The 18422-nt window shown below is 48.8% G+C and overlaps 1 protein-coding gene across 2 annotated transcripts in view; it reads left to right on the top strand.

Moving 5' to 3' along the window:
• CCNJL (cyclin J like) overlaps positions 1-18422 on the top strand; it is a 56433-nt gene that overhangs the window by 32839 nt on the left and 5172 nt on the right. The window lies entirely within an intron of this gene.

Consider the following 18422-nt stretch of genomic DNA (forward strand, 5'->3'; position numbering starts at 1 on the left):
CATCCTCCGCTACAATACGTTATTGTCCTATTTTATTTTATGGGTCCCTTCCCCATTCCCCAGTGCTTGATTCCCTCTGACGCTTTGAGACCACCATGCGCATTTTCTCCCGTGGCTTTGTCTGTCCCTGGCAGGCTGCTACAGACCCTCCAGCACAATCACCCAGGTCCAGACACATGGCTTTAGAGTTTTCAGAATTCTGCCTTGTTTTCTACCCTGGCACCTGCCACCTGCTGTTATCTTAATCCCTTTGGCTGCTCTGGGTTTACAGCCTCCTGACTTGTGATTTTCTCTACCTTGAGCCAGCTGGATTTCCCGTGTTATACAGGGGAGCCTGTCTTGCTGGGAGTCCGACCTGCTCACTGCTTCAAAGTCTCAAATCAGCACGCAGCTCTGTTTTGTCTTGGGAGGAGCTGGGGGGTTTGCGAGACTGTCCCCGTCAGCGGAGAGCAGGACAGGCATCGCGTTTCAGCGGCCCTCGGCCCTCGAGGAGTCTGGAGTCTGCACCGTGGCCTCTGGCCTGCTGCCGTCTGCGATCTGTGGGTTGCCTCGAGGGCCCTGGGGGGCAGGGGACTCGGATTTCCATGGGTTCACCGAGGCTCCCGGCATCTGTCTGGGGAGCTGGGATGAGAGGCGTGCGCTGGGGACCCCTTTGTGCCGCTGTGCCGTGGCAGAGGGAGGGGGCCTTTCAGAGGGGGAGGCAAAGGCCCTCACCCACACGTCTGAGGACAGCAGCCAGCCTTGGGCGGCAGGAACGGATTTTTCAGGACACCTGCCATGTGCTCAGAGGCCCCAGGAAAGAAAAGTTTCCATGACAGCCTGAAATCCTATTCATTCCTCCCTCCCCTCTCCCCAGGCCGACCTGTCAGCCACAAGGGGGTTCACCTTGCCTCAGGAAAGTTCTGAGTTCTGCTAATTTTGTTGCAAATAATTAATTCCCAGATAAGAAGGGGGACAGTCCTTCTTGCCCGCACCTGTCCGTTCTTAGGTTTTTAAAGCTGCTTCCAGGTAAGGGCCTTTGCATAGGTGGAGCCCTCTCACCTCCACATAGCCCCTTCTGCCCCCATAAAACAGGAGCCAGTCAAGGACCCATGTCTCCAAGCCTGTGGAAGGGGGCAGAAAAGCAAGAGCTTGTGGGTTGTTCCATGGGGGACCACTGGCAAAGCCACCCTTTGCCTTTCTATGACCAAGTTTTCTGCATTTCCTTCCTTAACACAGGAGAGAATTCTACTATAAATATAATCTAGATATAAATATACCATAAATAGAGAAGAGCCACTCTCTTCTTTAGTCTTTCATCTTACATAGCACCCCTCCCCAACTGTCTGTTGGTTGTTGTTGTTTAATTAAAAGGACAATTTGACAACACAGAAACCCCACCACTTGCAGGTGAGCTGGCTTTCACAGTGCCACATAATAATTGTCGTCCCGACGGGGGCAGCTTCGTTGCTCACTGGTCCCTTTCTACACGCCCAGCCCTGTGCCAAGCACTTTACACACACATCACTTGGAAGCCTCACAACCAGCCTATGTGATCGTGCTGTCGTCTGACCATACTGTAGGCTCAGAGAGGCCCAAGGTCACACAGTTTGGAATTTTGCTTTATTTTTTTCAATTGAGGTAGAATTCATATCACAACATAGACGCTACCATTTTAACCACTGTAAAGTGTACGGTTCCGTGGCATTTGGTACATTAACGCTGTTCTGCAGCCATCACCTCTCTCTAGATCCAGAACACGTTCATCGCCCCAAAAGGAGCCCATGTACCCATTAGGCAGTAACTCCCCATTCCTTCTCACCCCTAGCCCCTGGCAACCACCGGTCTATTCTGTGTCTGTATAGAGTTGACTATTATGGGTATTTCATATGAAAAGGAACCATACAACATGTGACCTTTTGTGTCTGGTTTCTTTCACTTTCTGTTTTCAGGGTTCATCCATGTTGTAGCATGTATCAGTATTTCATTCCTTGTTATGGCTAAATAATCTCTGTTGTATGGATAGACCACATTTGTTTTTATCCATTCATCTGTTGATGGACATTTGGGTTGTTTTCACTTTTTGGCTATTAGGATTAGTGCTGCTGTGAATATTTATTCACAAACCAGTTTGTTTGAACATCTATTTTCAATTCTTTTGTGTAGTAACCCAGGAGTGGAATTGCTGGTCATATATGGTCATTCTATGTTGAACTTTTTAAGGAAACTTGGAGTTTTACTTTTGCCTGGTTGTCACTGCTCAGAGATGACTGGCTGCTGAGTTCTTAGCCTCAGGGCATGGACCGGCCTGAGGAAGGAGAGAGGGAGGGAAAGAAAACCAGAAAGATAAGAGGCATGCTCGGTGGTATTGCTACAGTAGCATGGCCTTAAATGTAAGATCTTATGATGATGATACAAAAAGTATGAGATACATTTTTATTGTTAAAAACATCCAAAAGATACAGAAGGACTTAGTGTAAAAAAAATTGTTTCCTCCCAAATCCATAGTCCCATTCCCAAAGTTTGGGGTGTATCCTTCCAGATCTAGATGTACTTATGTATTTTCATAATTGGGAAAACAAACCTATTTTCATTTCTGGGGGTGGGAGGAGGTAGTGAATCATAGATTAACAGCCGTATAAACTGCCCGTAAAGGGACTTCCCTGGTGGTCCAGTGGTTAAGACTCCTCGCTTCCAATGCAGGGGGCACGGGTTCGATCCCTGGTCGGGGAACTAAGATCCCACATGCCACGTGGTGCAGCCAAAAAAGAAAAAAAAACTGCCCGTAAACAAAATTGCCAGATTCCCTCCCTTCCTCCTTTTTTGATTCTTTTTTTCCCTTTCTAATCCCAATTCCATCATACTTTCTCTTTGCAAACTTCTGTTTTCTTTCACTGTGGCTTCCAGACCCCCACCCCACTCCCTGGGAAAGCAAGGTTTCTTAGTGCTGAGTTGCTGGTGAGCCCTATCCTGCTCCTGGCTTCTGGCTTGTGAAAAGCCATGAAAGCTCAGGGGGACAAGTCCATCTGTTTCTTGGAATAAAGTTCTGACTTCCATATTTTTGTAGGTGAGCCTGAGTCCAATGCTGGCCTTCATCTCAGCCCTCATCCTCCTCCCCAGGAGAGGGAAACATCAAGCAGGAGGGTGCTCTCACGGCCTCTGCAAGGGAAGGACCCCTCTCTGCACACGGGTCCTCCTGCAGGGCAGGGTCCCGTAGCCTGGCGTTGAGTCTGTCATGCTCTGCTGTGCTTACCTGTAGAAAGACCCATCTCCCTCCTGTAGAGTTTTAAAATTAGAAATGGTATGCTTACTTGTAAATGAGATTCAAAGAATAAAATAAAAAATCTGTTGCCTATCTCATTCTCCAGAGATAACTTCTGGGAACAGTTCCTTACATCTTTTTCCAAAATCGATCGAGTGTATTTTCTAGAAATGTTCTGTGCATATACAAACATACAGTCAGCCCTCATGAATCCAAGATTCCATACTTGTGAATTTGCCTACTTACTAAAATTTACTTGTAACCCCAAAATCAATACTCCCGGAACTTTTCGGGTCATGTGTGGACACGTGCTGAGCAGCAGAAGATGTGAATCGTCTGGTGTGCGTGTTCCCAGCTGAGGTCGAACAAGGCAGCGCTGTGCCTTCTCAGCTCTCATACTAATAACAGGTGTCCTTTTTTTGCTGTTTAGTGCCATGTTTTCTCATTTTTCTGCTTGTTGGTGTTTTTGCTGTGTAAAACGGGCCCTAACCATCATGCTAAATTGCAGTGTCGTGTTCCTACGTTTGGGAAGGCTGTGATGTGTGTACCTTAGGAGAAAATGTGTGTGTTAGGTAAGCTTTGCTCAGGTATAAGGTGTAAGTGCTGTTGGCTGTGAGTCCAATAATCATGAATCAACAATATAGTCAACAGAAATACACAAAAAGGGTTATGTGTTGATCAGTTGTGATCAGAGGCTCAAAGGAACCTAACCCTGTATCTTCCCCTAGGAGCGTGGTTCCGTATTCACCAGATCAGTGTGCACAGTGAATAATCAGAATCCCTTACATTTGCACAAGTGGATTAATAACATAGGTGTTTTCTTCATGGTACATTAGGGAACATCTTTCCCGTCTGTATGGATTTACCTTACTCTTTTTACTGACTGCAGAGTTCTCCATATTATAAACACTGATATTTATAGAATGACTCCTCTGTCGATGGATATTTACATTGCCATCTTTTTTTTTTTTTTTCTTTTTACTGCTTTAAACAATATGACAACAGCTGTCCTTTCCTCTGCATATTTGCACACTGAGGTATGTCTGTGGGATTGCTTTGGTCAGAGGTGTGTGCATTTAAGATTTTGGTGGGTAGCACTGAATTGCCTTGCAGAGGTTTTGACCAACAGCTGAGCAGATCCCTTTTTTCTTAAATTGAACTTAGTGTGTGGGAGCCTTTGGAAGCACGTGCTTCTCCACGAGAGCAACACAGCATCAGAAGAGGAGCATTGTCCCTCCCCCATCCTGGCCCCTCATCACTGTACACTTTGAGCTTCTGTCTATGCTCCCAGCAGAGAGTACATTTGCATCCTGTCTTTCTGCCTTGTCCTGTCCAGGGTGTCCAGGTGAGAAATGAGTTCCCAGACCAACTGCTTTTAAGGTTCCTTAAGCCAGAAATCAGTAGCCTCATCTCTTAGGGCAGGTACCAAAAAAGGCACTGCCTCTGGGTCTCGGGGGAGATTCTAGGAGAGGCCTGTCTTTCTCCTAGAAAAGTACCTCACTCCCCCTCTCTCATCCCTGCATCCCTCCCCTCCCCCTGCTTTGATGACTGAGAAGCAGCTTCTTTGACAGCACAGTGGGGGAGAAGCAGTCCTAATCCCTCCTGGATTTCCCTTCTGGACAAGGATGAAGGAAGGCACCCCACCTCCCCCCAAAGCTAGGAATGCTTGGGACCCCTCTGGGGCACTAATTATAGGCAGCAGATGCAAAGGGAGCAATTTTTCCAGGTGGCCTTGTTCAGGGGTGTACTTCAGACAAAGCGTAAGATTTATGTATAGGATTAAACCCAAATCTGCGAGGAAATATGGCTGCCCCTGTGCAGGAAATAATTTAACACTCCCTGCCTCTCATGCAAGAGTGGCCAGCACTCAGTTTCCTCCCTGCCATGGTTTCACATTTCAGAAACCAGGATAGGTCTTACCTTTGATGTGTGCGCTTCATATGACCATAGTTTATTATTTCCTCCAAAAAAGCTGCTACAGCATCAGTGGTACATCTTCTAATCGGTGACATTTCGGCGGTGGCCACGCAGCATGGGCGGACTGAAAACAGTGGTCTGTCACGTGAGGGCCACGCTGAGCAGATCCGGGCTCGGGGCTCCAGTGTTACGGCGCAGTGAGTGAGGACACGGTGATTTTCCATTTCCTGTTCCCATCTCTGCAGACTGGCAGGCTTAGAACTATTTGGCGGGGAGGGATTTTGTGTGACGTGCCGGTTGGATAGCTGGCTGGGCTGGAAATTCAGAAATCACACCATTTGCCTTAGCAATTCTAGTGCCCAGACCTGTTTGGCCAAGGCCTGGAGTTTTTTGAGGGGAGGGGGAATCTTGAGCTGCATGGGTTCATTAATCATGCAGTGTTCAGGAGCCCTTGACCCAGCATGGGTAAACCAGTCAAAAAAACATTTATTCCACCTCTGCTATATGCCAGATGCTGCGTTCAGCCCCGGGGAGACGGGGGTGAACAGTAGGGGTGCCTACAGGCCCTTTCGTTGACGATGGTTCATTCCACACACATGTACCTACTATGCGCTGAGCCTGGGAGACTGTAGGGCACAAAGCAGATCAAGTCCCCGTCCTAAAGAAGCAGCCTTCAAGCCAAGCATGACCAGCAGGTCTCTGGGCACCTGCCAAGAACAAGCCAGTCGCCCTTCTGAGAAAATCCAAGTGTCCTTACTGTTAGGAGAACAGCCCGGCTCACACAAAGACCCGGACATTGACGTTGGGCACCCTGTCTGCTCCTCACGCTGTCTGCAGTTGGCCTGCTGGGAGCTAGGCATTCATCTTTATTTTCTTTTTATTTACAGTAGCCTTGAACCCTCTCTGTAGTGAATACTCGTGTCTTGTAGTACCTTCTCCGCTCTTACGGCCAGAATTGCATTATACACATTCTCCTGCTAGTGCTGAAGTCTGAGAGGGCAGAGCTCAGAGTCGTTCATTAGGCACCCGTTCCCCACACCCAGAGACTGTCTTCCAGATTAGAGGCCCTCCTTGCTTTGCCTAGGAGACTCGGGCTCCACGTGGTGGGCGTTCACTCCCCTGGTCACAGCAGCCGGCCCTCCATGGGACACCCACCGCCTGGTCAGCATTGGTCTCGATTGTACCTTTCCTAAAACCAAAAGATCGTAAAACCAAAGGATCATAAAACCAACTGAAAGCAAGGCACCTTTCAGTTGGTTTTAAAACCCCTTCCAAATAGATAACTAATAAGAACCTGCTGTATAGCACAGGGAACTCCACTCAATACTCTGTAATGGCCTATATGGGAAAAGAATCTAAAAAAAAAAAGAGTGGATATGTGTATATGTATAACTGATTCACTTTGCTGTACACCTGAAACTAACACAACATTGTAAATCAGCTATACGGTGGCGCAGTGGTAAAGAGTCTGCCTGCTAATGTAGGGGACACGGGTTCGAGCCCTGGTCCAGGAAGATCCCACATGCCGTGGAGCAACTAAGCCCATGAGCCACAACTAGTGAGCCTGCACTCTAGAGCCCGCGAGCCACAACTACTGAAGCCCGCGTGCCTAGAGCCCGTGCTCCACAACAAGAGAAGCCACCGCAATGAGAAACTCGCGCACCGCAACGAAGAGTAGCCCCCGCTTGCCGCAGCTAGAGAAAGCCCATGCGCAGCAATGAAGACCCAACACAGCCAAAAATAAATAAGTAAAATAAATAAATAAAATAAATAAATTTATTTTTTAAAAATTAAAAAAAATAAATAAAGATCACTGTCCTCAAAACAAAAACAAAAGCCCCTTCCAGGCCCAAAGGAAATACACCAGCCTGTCCCCTCTCTGGGTGGTGAGATGAGATTATTTTCATGTTAGGAGTGGATTTTCAAGATGGTCTTCAAGGAGCATGCCTTGCCTTTCCCTATGTCCTAGTCTTGGACTAGGGCAGATCCACATTCAGAAACCTTCTCTGGCAGTTACTTTGCCAGATCTGGCTTCTAGGGGCCCATCAGTGGCATCTTGTCTTCTGAGAAGTTGAAACTGCTTTTCCTCAGCAGGAGAGTGGTATTTGTTCCTTGTGGAAAATTAGAAAATATTAAAAAATATAAAGAATAAAATAAAAACTACTTGCAAACTCACTGCATTTTTTTCTATAATCAGAATTTGGGGGTGGAGGGCAGGTCCTGGCCTCAGTGATCATGGAACGGTTAATATTTATTGTTTCTGTGCCAGGCAGTGTTTTGAATTCTTTGTGTGGGTTTGCTCATTTAATCCTCAGAACAATCCTGTGAAGTAGGCACTGTTATTTTCCTCAGTTGACAGAGGATGAAACTGAGGCCTCGTACTTGGGTAACTTGCCCATTGGCACACAGCTAGGATGGGGACCCAGGTGGCCATCACCGCCCCCCAACCCTGCCCCCGAGTCCTTGCTCTCAGCTGCTACACAACAGCAGCATTTGTCCCACAGCAGATCACTTTCTTTTATTTATTTATTATTATTTATTTATTTTTATAAATTTATTTATTTAATTTTTAATTTAATTTTGGCTGCATTGGGTCTTCGTTGCTGTGCACAGGCTTTTCTCTAGTTGCAGCGAGTGGGTGCTACTCTTTGTTGCGGTGCGCTGGCTTCTCATTGCAGTGGCTTCTCTTGTTGTGGAGCACGGGCTCTAGGCGTGCAGGCTTCAGTAGTTGTGGCTCGTGGGCTCTAGAGTGCAGGCTCAGTAGCTGTGGCGCACGGGCTTAGCTGCTCCGTGGCATGTGGGATCTTCCCGGACCAGGGCTCAAACCCGTGTCCCCTGCATTGGCAGGCGGATTCTTAACCGCTGTGCCACCAGGGAGGTCCCAGATCACTTTCTTCCTTGGCTGTAGCAAGAAGACTCAAACAAGCAAACAGAGAGGTTTCTGGGAGATGCCTGGCTCCTCTGCTTTCCGAGGCTGCAGAGCGCGTTTTAGCTGACCTGGATGAAAACTTCGGCCCTAAGTACCAGTGTTTCACGTCTGGAAGTGGCTCCCCTTCTAACCTTGAGAGAGGGGGCCAAGATTGCTGTGCTCCTCCCCTCCCCCTCCCCCTTCCCTCCCCTCCCTTCCCCACCTCCTTCCACTCCCCCCCCCTCCCCTCCCCCTTCTCCCCTTCCTTCCCCCTCCCCCTCCCCCCTCCCCTTGCCCCCTCCCCTTCCCCCTTCTCCTCTTCCTCTTTCTCCTCCCTTCTCCAAGCAGAGAGGTTGGAACAACAAAGGATCCAGGACCCCTCCATCCATGCCTTCAGCACCGCAGCCTAGAAGATCTCTCAGCTCTTCCTGCAGCCGGCAGCCTGGTCAGGCCCAGTCCAGGGCCGCCCCTGGTGAGCCGGGAGTGGGCATTCTGCAAAGCAGTGACCCTCATTACAGGGGAGAACTCTGTAATGTAACCCAGGCCCCAGATGCCAGCCGTGTACATGACAAGGGGCCACATCCCATGGCCCCTGCTTTTACAGTCAATGATATTATTTGGGTCCCTTGTAAAGAGGAGCACAAAGGAGCCTGGGCTTTGCTGGGGCCACCGTGTGAAGTCATCCCACCAGTTGCTCCATCCTGAGACGGGGAAGTCCTCGCAGCCAGAAGGGAAGCCAGTGTCTGACCCAGCTGGCCGAATGCCACCTCTGACCTCGGAGACGTTTTTACAGTTTCCTCCTGGAGAAAGCAACCACCTGCAACCTCACCTCTGGTCCAGAGTTGGACTCAGGAACTGAGTCAGCCTGTCAGAAATGTGTTTTCATTCATTCGTGCGTTCAGTATTTATCGAGCTCTGCTCTGTGCCGGAGACTGGAGATGCAGCCTTGCTGTGAGGAGGGGAAGGAGGGAGACTCAGTAAGGCAGGGTGAGGACGGAGACTTGATCTGTCTTGGGCCCCACCATCTCCCAGGCTCAGCACACAGTGGGTACGTGTGTGTGGAAGGAATCTTCAGTGACAGGGGCCGTAGACATTCCTTCAGGACCTTTCTTTGTGTCCTGAGGAAGGAAGGGAGCTCAACCAGGGAAGGTAGCCGAGCTTCACCTTCATGCCGGGTCTCCCTGATACCCAGGTCTGGCTGAGATTACAGGCTTGTTTTTGCAGGACGTTTCCTAACCTCCAGGTCTCTGGAGGGGCTGGAGCTCTTGGACGCAGCATTTGTGCAGCGGGATAGCGTGGGGGAGACACATGCTCCCCGCTTCCCACCCGCTATGGTCTTCACAGCTTCCTCCCTTCCCTGAAAACCACCACCGAAGCACTGTCTTATAGCCGGAGGGTTTTCTTGCTCTGTCCCTGGCTTTCTCCCTCTCCCACCTCAAATCCTGTTCACAGATTAAGCTGTTATTACACCTGTGACTGTGACTGCACGCTTGGTCCTGAAGCGAGCAGAGGTTTATAAAGCGGCGCACGTTCCAATGTTTGTTGAGCGCTGGGCCCTGTTCTGAGCACACCGAGCCCTTGTGTCATCCTCACCACCATTCTGTCTCCTTCTGTTCCTCCCATTGCACCGGCCCCAGAGGTTGAGACTCGCCCCAGACCACACAGCCGGTGAGTGGCTGAGCCTCTGGAGAACCCAGGGTGACCCTTGGCACCGTGCTTGCTCTGCCTCTTCGTGCTGCATCGCAAAGTCAGACAGCCTTTCGGAGGGTGCCGTCCCCAGAGTAGCTTCCTGGCTTCTCCATCAGATTGCTCAAAATCTGTCTCCCCTGGTTCCTCGGAAAGACACTTGTCTGCTGGACATATGAGCATGCCCCTTTGGGGACGAGTAGGAAGCAACCTTCTGGCCTCAATAACTACAAAAATCCAAAGAGCTTTTTTTTTTTAAATTTTTAAAAATTGAAGTAGTGTTGATTTACAGTGTTGTGTTAATTACTGCTTTACAACGAAATGAATCAGTTATATATATATATATATATATATATATATATATACACATTCTTTTTTTTAATATTTTCTTTTCCGTTATGGTTTATCACAGGATATTGAATATAGTTCTCTGTGCTATACTGTAGGACTTTGTTGTTTATCCATTCTATATATAAAAGCTTATATCTGCTAACCCCACTTCCCACTCCATCCCTCCCCCACCAGTCTCCCTTGGCAATCACCAATCTGTTCTCTATGTTAGTGATTCTGTTTCTGTTTCATAGATAAGTTCATTTGTGTCTTATTTTAGATTCCACATATAAGTGATATCATACGGTATTTGTCTTTCTCTTTCTGACTTACTTCACTTAGTATGGTAATCTCTAGGTCCGTCCATGTAGCTGCAAATGGCATTTCAGTCTTTTTAATGGCTGAGTAATATTCCATTGTGTATATGTACTATATCTTCTTTATCCTTTCATCTGTCAATGGACATTCTGTTGCTTCCATGTCCTGGCTATTGTAAATAGTGCTGCTCTGGACATTGGGGTGCATGTATCCTTTTGGACCATGTTTTTCTCCGGATATATGCCCAGGAGTGGGATTGCTGGATCATATGGTAGCTCTGTTTTTAGTTTTCTGAGGAACCTCCATATCGTTTTCCACAGTGGCTGCACCAACTTACATTCCCACCAACAGTGTAAGAGGGCTCCCTGTTCTCCACACTCTCTAGGGGAGGCTGTTCTTTATTACAGAAAGTATTCCTGTTGGAGATGTACTCTTCAACTTCAGTTCTGCCATTGGAAATAAAAACTGAGTCTTGTTGATCATACAAATCTTTAGTGGAAAGGCTCTGGAATAAGTAGGAGGATTGATGAAGATGAGTATTTGTAGAGAACATGGTGGTTAGATGGGGAGGCTGCAGCTGACCTGACACTCACATCCATGGGAATTCCTGCGCCCAGGTAGATAAACTCACTATGGAGACTTTCTGGAATTGCAGGGATCTTCGTGATTGTATCTGAGATTTCCTGCTTGTGGTATAGAAAGCTCTGGACTTTGGAGCCATTTATGTATTCGTTTAAAAAAAACCTATTAAGTATTGAATTTGTGCTGGCTGCTGTGCTAGGTGAAGGGGATCTATAATGTTCTGCAAGACAGATGTAGTCCCCATCCTCATGGAATAAGTAGCCAGCCAGACTTCTCATTTTGCTCTCGCCCTTCACAGCTGGGTGATTGGGGCAACTCACTTAACCTTTCTGAGCTTCTGATTCCATGTGGAAAACACTCCCAGCCCCTGGGGTTGTTCCCAGAATGCACTGAGTTCACTTGTCAAGGGCGTAACAAGCGTGGTCCATGGAGGCTGCCTCTCCCTCGGGACTGCCTGCATTGCTTGATGCCTGCTGTGCTGTGCGTGGAGCCTGAGATGCAGAGGGGACCCACGTGTGAAACTCCCTGCCCTCCGGGGCTCACATCCTAGTGTGTGGATTCCTTGCTTCTTGCTAACCAGCTGGGACACCTGGGAAAGTCCCACCCCTGTGGGGAAGACCCATCCGGGAAAGGCCTTGGACCCCACACTGCCCTTGTCCTCCCTTTCTGTGAATCTTGGAACCACCAGCAGGAGGGTGGAATTCAAGGTCACAATCCAGGGGAAGGAAGCTGGGGCCACTCTAGCGTCCTCTCTGGGGATCCCTCACAGCCCAGCCAGTGGAATTGGTGGAGCTGGGGGAGCCTTTGGTTGGACTTATTTCCACCCCTTTTTCAGAGCCTGTAAGAAAATGTCTGTAGCATCGGCTGCCAACTCTAGTTCATCTCTACCCAACTAATAGGGCTTCAGAAGAAAGATCACAGGTCTGGCTGGCATGCAAGGAATAAATAACAATGTTCAGTAAATAATAGCAGCATCTGCTACCATTTATGGAGCGCTTCCTATGCCCTGGGTCCTGTGCCAGTCACATACCTACTATCTCCTTGAGCCCTCCCAACCACCCTTTGGGGTGTGGGTTTCCAAGTGATTGCCCAAAGTCATGCAGGTCATAACAGCAGGAAGGATGGAGAACTAGCACCTGAGCCTGAACTCAAAGTCCTTGGAGGGAAAAGGGGAGCATTCTTGCCTGTTTCCAGTCAGGACCTCCCCCAGAATCCGGGTTCTCCCTGGTAACAGGATGCTCAGCCCTCATTAAATATCCTCAGGACTAGCTGTAAATAAAGCTGGCCGGTTCTGCCCCACCTAATGGTCACTGCTCTCCCCTTCGATGAAGGAAGAATCTGAAGAAGGAAGAATTAGTATCAGAAAGGTCTCCACTCAGCCTGGCCCAGCCTGGGGACTACAGGGCCCAGTGCTTTCTCTCCCAAGTACTGGTGAAAAGCCCTTTCCCCCAGGGCTTTCTCTTTCCTCTTGGGTCCTCAGCTCCTGTACCTCCCAGCTCTTTTCTACAGTCAGCTCAGAAGATGTCAGGTCCACCTGGAGGGCCAGGCAGCCATTGGGGCAGCTCTTTACCCTCTGACCTGCCTCCCTCCCTTCCCTTTATCATCAGCAGCGTACAGAGTAGGGCAGGGAGCTGCGGGAAGGGGGAGGGTAGCCATGGGGTCTCAATTCCTCATCAAATTTTGTTTCTCGTTCTCAGATGAAGGGCGGGGGGAGGACTTCAAATAGGAGAGAGGCCTTTCTTCAGAAAGAGCAGCTTTGACTGTTTTTAAAGGCATTGTACTTCTTTAGCAAAGAAGAATAGTTTTAATAGCTATTGCATTAAAACCTGGTTCTCTTTAGCCTGGGAACTTTGGCCTCATGTCTGAGCCTAGGTTTAGCTCCTGAATGGGCAGCAGGTAATCCTGAATGAGTCTGTAAATGGGCATCTTGCCAGGCATGAGGGACTGTTGGGGGGATTAACTGGGACCTGTCTAGTAGAGAGTGGGCAGCGCTGGGCCTGGGCTTGAGAAACGGGCAACACTGGCTTTTTACAGACTCCCATTCTGTGCTGTTTATGTTTCTGTTTAAGAATTTTTCTAAAGGCAGTGTAAATGTGGATGAGCCTTAGAGCTGCATAATGCATTCATGGGGGTTCATTATAACATTTTCTCTATTTTTTTTGTATTTAAAAATTTTTCCAAAATAAAGAGTTTGGTTTTTGTTTTGTTTTGTTTTGTTTTGTTTTTTAAGCAACTAAAAATATTGCTTCTCTTGACCCTACTTCAGAAAAGTCAGGAATCTGTTTGGTCTGTTTTAAGGCTTGATTGTCAGGACAGTAGGTAGAAGAAGAAAGAGCCAGTCTTTAGTCAATTCACAGAGACAGAAAGTAGAAAGGTGGTTATCAGGGGTTGGTGGAGGGAAACAGGGAGTTGTTTAATGGGTATAGAGTTTCAGTTTTGCAAGATGAAAAGAGTTCTGGAGACTGGTTACACAATAGTGTGAATGTACTTAACGCTCCTGAACGGTACAGTTAAAAACGGTTAAAATGGTACATTTTCTGTTATGTGCATTTTACTATAATTTCTTTAAATGCCATTTAAAAAAAGAGAGAGAAAAAAAAAAAAAAAAGCCAGTGTGTGAGTGTCACTCCTGAGGCTTGCTGGTTTACAGTGTCTGGCCACTGTGGCCTAGTCTGCGGTTAAGAGTTTAGGTCACTTGGTGGCCTCACGGTCATCAGTCCACTAACTAACTCTGTGACCTGCCAAGTGTGGCTCAGGCTGTCTGTGCAGCAGCCCCTGGGCGTGTGGGAGCGACCAGTCAGCTGGTGTGCAGAGCATCCTCAGAGACGTTGTTTGTATGTTTCACCACTACCACCAACACTACGGGCTCACGTGCATGTGGCTGGCCTCCCAGATTCAGGGTGAGTGCTTTGATAGGCTTAGGATTTTTTTTTTTTTTAAACTTAGTATGTCGACAGTGCTCCCACTGTTCAAATTTGGGACAGTGTGAATATCCAAAAAGAAAAATGTAGATGAAACGGCAGAATTGTTAAAAATTCTTTTTTTCAACCCCAACGTAATAATTTATTCAGGAAAGGGTCCTCCGTGGATGCCAAACCACTGAGTTAAAGGCTGTTGGGAAACAGGATATTCACTTATTCTTGAGGTGGCACCTCACAGATGACTTATTAGTTTCACAGGAGAATGGTACCTTTAAAATGGAGAGATCTGGCGTCAGCACCTTAACCAAGCGATCAAATGTACCATCGCTATTGCTGGGACAAATTGATGTTGTATAATTCCTGATGTGATCTGTTAAGAGGGACAAAACGTCACCTCTGTAGTTTTCTTGCTCAAACCGTTTGATCATGAGGAAACAATCAGGGAAGCCAGAATACGGGACATTGTACAGCTGGCCTGGATTCATCCAAAGAGTCCATGTCATGAAAAACAAACAAAGAATGGGACCAAAGAGATGTAACAGACACCATGTGTAACCTTTTGGATCTGGATCAAAAAAACAGAGGTTATAAAGGCATTTTTGGGACCCTTGGGGGAAGTCAAATATGGATTGAATGTTAGAAAATGTTAACTACATTAATGCTGGTGTTCTTGCAATTAGGTAGGAAAATGACCTCAGGGATGGATGCTGAAATATCCAGGGGTGGCATGTCATGCCTGCAACTTAATTAAAAAATGGTCCAGCAAAACCAATATTTATATACCACACACACACACACACAAACACACACACACACGCACACACACACGGCAATTGTGTGGCTCCGTGTCAGCTGTTGGTGAATCTGGGGAAGGGTCATCTGGGTTCATTGTTCAGTTCTTTCTTCTTTCCTGTGGATTTGAAACTTTTCCAAATAAAAAGTACATCAAACAAGTTGAAGACAGTCTGTGGCTCTTGTCTGACTTGGAAAGACTCGGACTTCTGTCCCCCGCCCCTCCCGGGGGACCTGCCTAGAGACTCCCAGGCATCTGTTGTCTGTGCCATTTGTCAATAAGGAGCAAGCAGCTGAGTGGCGGTGCTCGGTGGTGGCGGGCTGGGGACAAAGGGCTGCCCGGCTCACGGTCATGGGAGGAGGGGAGGAAACGTCTGCCGGGCACGTGCAACACCAGGAAACTCATAAAATCTTTGCTGGCTGTGAAATGTGTTGTTCGCTAAGAGCAGGGGCTGCGAGGTCACTCTTAGGTGTGGAGCTGAGTGCTTGCGTGAGGTTTTTCTCTGAGCCTCTGGGGCTCCGAACAGAACCTGCCTGGGAGGATCTGGTGTGTGTCCAGCACAAAGCCTGGTGCCCGGCCCAGCATGGGAGCTCTGTCCATTTCTGTGTGCTGGGTACTTCTTACAGCACTCTGCATCCTGCATGGCCATGCTTTCTCCGTGTGGGGCGGATTCCTAGAGAAGAAATGAACAGCCTGTGGAGTTCAGTGCTTTTAGGGCCAGGGTCAACTTGTCGAGGATTCAGACCCAGCTCTGCCCTGCTCTGCAGTGCGGTGGGTCCCCAGGTAGCCTCCCCAGTGTGGGGAGCCGAGGGAGCAGGTGAATCAGATTCCTCAGTAATCCATGGCCCCTTCCATTTGAGGGTGATCCTTTCTGGGCCTGGTAGCTGGGGAAAAGGCAGAACTCTGAAAGGTTTGAAAAGCACTGAGGGCAGGGAGAAATTAATCTGATTGAGCACATGTGCCCGTCGGAATAGATTGCTGGCTGCCAGCAAGACCGTGGAAGGGTCTTGGTGCCACCGCTGGCACGATGCAATAGCGATGCTACGTTTGATCGCTTGGTTAAGGTGCTGACGCCAGATCTCTCCATTTTAAAGGCACCAGATGCAAAGGTTTCTGCCAGAGCTGTGACCTTCACCATGCCACCCTCTGCTCTGGGAAGAAAAGAGCTCTAGCTCTTGAGTGCCTGCCAACAGCATTGGCTCAGGTCAGCCCAAGGTTCAGGGAAACCTTGACAATTTTGCAAGAAAAATATTGTTTTCTTTCTTTTTAATTTGCATAAAGAACAAGTGAATTGTTGGAGAAAAAAATAGCCGATACAGATAATCAGAGAGCATCAGAGAACAATTCAGATGGCCTACAATTCAGCTATCCAGAGAGAACCATTCATTCTCTCAACAGATAGGCATTGGGCATCTACTGTGTGCCGGGGACTGTGCTGGCACCTCGGGGCACACCTTCGAATACGTGGGACATGGTTCCCATCCTTCTGGGGCTCACACTTGTTAGTGACCTATTCATGGTCAGGTGCTCGCCACTGATACTCCTATTTGAGATGCAACAATCTGAGTGTGAGAAGCGCGTTGATGGCACCGAGCGGCCTCTGAACTGAGCTCTGGAGGACACATGATAAGGGGGTGAGGGGATGAGCACGCCCGCTGGAGGAGGGGCCAGATTCCAAGTGTGGCTGGACCCAGTGCTTGGGGAGGGCGAGGGGCCCTGAGGCTGCGGAAGGCAGCAGGGTCCCCCCTACCCGGCACTTCGGCGTTCAAGAGCCTCTCCCCCTTGGGGAAGGGGCAGCACCGTCCTCACCTTTTCCTGCCTGAGTTGCCCTGGTACAAGGCAAGGGAGTAAGGTGTGTGCTCTGCCGGCGGGGCCGTGGATGGGGCTCGGGAAGGAGATGAGGCTGGGTTGCTTTGCTGCAAGCCGCTTCGGGACCGGTCAGCATCGTCTCTGCTCCCCCGTGGCAAGCACCAGAGCTTCACGTCACCACCTCTGCCCACCCAGTGGACTGTTGCCTGGCTCCCCGAGAAGAAGGATGCAGGCCTCCCAGAGTCAGTGTTTCATTTCTTGTGATGTCTTTTGAGGCCTTAGTGAGGAATGTCTTGTATCTGCTGCAGGGCTGCCGGCCTGAAGTGGTTACGCCCTTATCTCTCAGCGAGCCTGAGCGTCTGCTGAGAACTGGGTCGGGGGTGCTGGCAGTTGAGCCCAGGTGTGTGGATGATTTGTTGGCTGTTCCCTTCATTGGCACAGATGTGTGCTCGGAGCTCAGCTTGGTCGCCCACTGCCTCTTCCGACACCTGCTCCCGCAGCTGTCCTGCACCCAGTGAGGTTAGGCTTGGAGGCCAAGGCGACCAGACTAAGGCCGCCACCATCCGATGTGGGCATCGGGCAGCACGTGGGGACCATGGTCAGGGAAGGTTTCCAGAGGGCAGTGGCTTTGAGGTGAAGGACCGGGTGAGCTTGGCGGAGTGAAGAGGGGATGGGGAAGGGTGCTCTGGGCAGAGGGGCTGTGCAGACGAAGGCTCGTAGGCAAGGAGGGCACGGTGCCTGCAGAGAACTTCCATGGCCGAGGCTACAGCCAGGTGTGCGTGGTTCCCCCGAGTGAGGGTGTGGGGGCTGCACGCCCCCTGCCTGCGGAGCCCTCCACAGCAGAGGCTGCCACTAGGGCCCTCCACAACTGATGACTGCCAGGGGGACATCGCTGTGGAAATCCTCGGTTCCCTTGACCCTTGAGTGGGATAACCCCAGGCTTGTGTTTTATTTCTGTGTGTTTGTATCTAGCTTCATGCAGATTTATTTCCTGCAGATTATTTCCAGGACCTTCCAGTATGAGGTCATTGTTCCTTCAGTACTTCCCAGGCTGTGTGACATGTCTGTCTGCGGGGTTTCGCATCTTTTTGCCACTGTGCATTGATATGAATGTATTCCAGTTGTCTGTTCCTGCAAAACAAATCATCCCAAAACTAAGTGATTTAAAACAACAACGATGTGGGTCGCTTGGTGGTTCCTGTGCTGGTATTACCTGGACTCCTTCATACAGTTGCTGGAGGATCCGCTGGCCTGGAAGGTCCAGGGTGGCCTCATTCACGTGTGTGAGAGTAGGTGCTGGCTGGGCTGTTGCCTGGGCATCTTGGTTCTCCTCCTTGTGGCCTCTTCACCTCCAATAGGCTAGACTTGCTTCCTTGCACAGAGGTCTGGGAATGGCACTCCAGGCGGGACAAAGGCAGAAGATGCAAGGCCTCTTAAAGCCTCGCTTTGGAAGTCACATGACGCCACTTTTTTTGTTTTCCAGTTTTATTGAGATACAGTTGGCAGACTGCATTAGTTTAAGGCGTACAGTGGTTTGATATATGCATATATTGTGAAATGATCACCACAATAAGTTAACATCCATAATCTCACATAGTTAGACTTTTTTTTCTTGCAATGAGAACTTTTAAGATCTACTCTTTTAGCAACTTTCAAATATGCAGCATGGTTAAGTATAGTCAGTATGCCCGACGTTGCATCCCCAGGACCAATTTATCTTATAACTGGACGTTTGTCCCTTCTGACCATCTTCACATCCCTCACCCCCCACCTCTGGCAACCACCAATCTGCTCTCTGTATCTGAGTTTGTTTTTTTAAGATTCCACATGTAAGAGATATCATAACAGTATTTGTCTTTCTCTGACTCTCTCATTATTCACTTAACATAATGCCCTCAAGGTCCATCCATGTTGTCC

Source organism: Balaenoptera musculus, chromosome 3 (assembly GCF_009873245.2).
Source record: "Balaenoptera musculus isolate JJ_BM4_2016_0621 chromosome 3, mBalMus1.pri.v3, whole genome shotgun sequence".
Classification (NCBI taxonomy): Eukaryota; Metazoa; Chordata; class Mammalia; order Artiodactyla; family Balaenopteridae; genus Balaenoptera; species Balaenoptera musculus.